Below are 2,814 nucleotides of genomic sequence, written 5' to 3' on the forward strand. Positions count from 1 at the left end.
CAGGAATCGTGGTTTGATGATCGAATCACTACTCACTGGCCATGGTAAAAAAAATGACGTTTCGGGAGTGCTGCGGCTTCCTTGTTCACAATGAACCTATGTTCATTGTGAACAAGGAAGCCACATGACTCCCGAAACGGTATTTGTTTTTTGACCATAGTCAGTGGCCAGTGAATGGATCATCAAACCTCCACTAATGCTAAATCAGCCCCACTACACGGCTAAGAAGCAGACCCCCTGGGCACTACGCTTTTGACAAAGACTGTACCACTCAGCTGAGTATGGGCGCATTCAAGCATGGAGCGAACTGAGCGAGGCTTCCTTCTATGCGTCCAAGCAAGCAATAGTCGAAGTTGTTCATATATGACCTCGTGATTTTGCGCCCGTTGCTTCCTCGTCATTTTACATAATTCTGTCTTGTTTAGGGATGAAAATGAAATTAGAAATGAAGCCGACGAGGCTCTTGTAAGAAAACATTTTAGAACATGGCTTCCTGGTTAAGGCTATATATGGGTGCGGGTTGAGCTGCAGATTGGCTTTTCACAAAAGTCAGCAGTCAATTCGCTAACCTTATATTGTGAGCGTACGATAAAAAGGAGAGGTTCTCTACTTCTGCTAAATGTACCATCACTCAAGCAGCATTCTGCGCGAGTATGACTTGGCCACCAACAAAATAGCTCCGTCAATGCCTCGCATGCATCGCAGAGCTCGGTAACAGTGCTCCGCTTGCAGTTCATTTGTCTGGTGGCAGCTGTGTACTGCTTCACTCCATCCATAAAATTCTTCGTTTCCCCAAAGTAAGCATGGCACTCAAAGCAGGATTTGGTACACCACGCCTTGGGGTCCTTTTTTCACAACAATAACGAGGCTTGAGACGGAACTAATCGACTAGTGCATTGTTTGCTTCATTCCCCTCTCAGGAATATGCGCGCCGAGGTTTCGCTGTGGGCCATGCGGATTCTGCTAATAATAGCACGCACTACTTTTCAAAATGCCGTACTGTAGCAAGATTTCATGCAAAGCCTGCGCCCCCCACAACGGAAGTGATGCATTGTTTGTGGGCGCATCTGGTGTGGGTACATGCGTTGCAAAACCCAATGATCATTCGAGTGGAAATGGCATGCCATAATGACTTTCACACTGCAGCAGATAGCTGCAATCGGCACGAAGCGCAACGACGGAACCGCATTGGCAGCTTCCCCGGTCCTCAAGATGTCACGCGTTGTCTTGGCCAATCACAGGCGGGGGCGCGACCCGCGGTGAGACCCGTCGCGCGGGCTGCGTATTTTTGCTGGGAAAAGGCAATTTCTGCTTTTTTTTTCCCCTGATTTCAACCTGAATTTCGAGTTCGCAGCATGAAAAACTGTGGGTTTCTGCTGAAAGCCCGTTTTTGTAAGAAGCGCTGCAATGTCCCTTTAAGAGTGAAAATGGCAAAAACAACTTTGCCGGACTGTTTTCGTTAATTCAATCATCATTGTCATCGCTACTATCATTACCTCATATCAATCATTAATATGAAAGAAGTATACGTGCGCTGGGGACCAAATACCAGATAGCGTTGCCAACACTAGAGAACACCACAGAAGCCTGCTGGATCAAATAGAAGGTACATGAGTGTGTGGCAAGGGCGGAGATGACGTGGCGCAGGACCGGGATAGCGGCCAAATCTGCTCTTGACCTGTGCTCTACACACAAAACATACATCGCTCAGGAGCGGTTCTACGACAACTCTCTGGGGTGTGCCCTGCTTTTTAAGGTTCGCATGGGGTATTGTGAAGTTCAAAACCTGTAAGAGCATATCTCGAGGCTAAAAGTTTGCTGACTTGATCACTCTTTGTTTGGAGAGAAAGTGCGATTGCAAACAGTCATATTATCGCGAGTGCAAGCTCTGGCACTAGTGATGTCTTATTAGGTCATTTGGTTGAGGATTCGCAGAGGCCAGCTGGACGACCAGCTGGCTTTGATATAAGGCCTGATATCAAAGACCTGATATCAGACCTGATATATAAGACCTTTGATATAAGGCAAGACCTGTGCGCCCCCGCCACATAGGGCCTAACTGAGCCTTGGGTGCTACAGCCAGGCGGTCATTCGAGTTTTGGCGTAGTATTATAAAAACATAGGAATCCTGTCCTAGGCTCGAAAACTGGTTCAATATGAGTGGGCAGTTTAAATTAACTGTCAGTATAATAATCACTTCTGACGGCTGATCAGCACCATAAATATTTCGTATTGCGGAGGTTTCTACTGCGCGTAAATGGGGTGGTGAACGATAGAAAAAAAAAAAGGACTGCTAGGTTCGTTCGTTTTCTTCCGCCTCTTCGATAAAAAAGCACTTTGCCTGAATAGATTAAGCCCCTTAATGATCAACATGCTGATTCCGGCTGTCACGCCCTGCAGTAGTTGCAGAAACCTTGCTGGCGGTACTATACTACTGCGCTCGCTGGTTTGGTTTGGTTTATGCGGTTTAGCGTTCCAAATCAACCCATGCTGTGAAGGACGCCGTAGAGTTGAGGGCTCCAGAAATTTCGAAGACCTGGATTATTTAACGTGCACTGACATCGTGCAGCACACAGGCGCCTTGCTTTTCGCCTCCGCATCGAAACGCGTCCGCCGAGGCAGTCTTCTGATGCAGTGGGAGACATTTAAATTTCAGGATATTTTCAGTTTCTCTTGAAAATGGGGTAGAACCGTTCTTTCAATCACATTTATGTGGCGTCACCTCACGCACTTCGTGTTACCCATGCTGCACGTTTTGCTGACATGCCATGCATCGATGACACAGTTCGATAGCTTTATTATCAATGCATAAAG

This window comes from Amblyomma maculatum, chromosome 2 (assembly GCF_055883805.1).
Source record: "Amblyomma maculatum isolate TAMU_Amacu chromosome 2, ASM5588380v1, whole genome shotgun sequence".
In the NCBI taxonomy this organism is placed as follows: Eukaryota; Metazoa; Arthropoda; class Arachnida; order Ixodida; family Ixodidae; genus Amblyomma; species Amblyomma maculatum.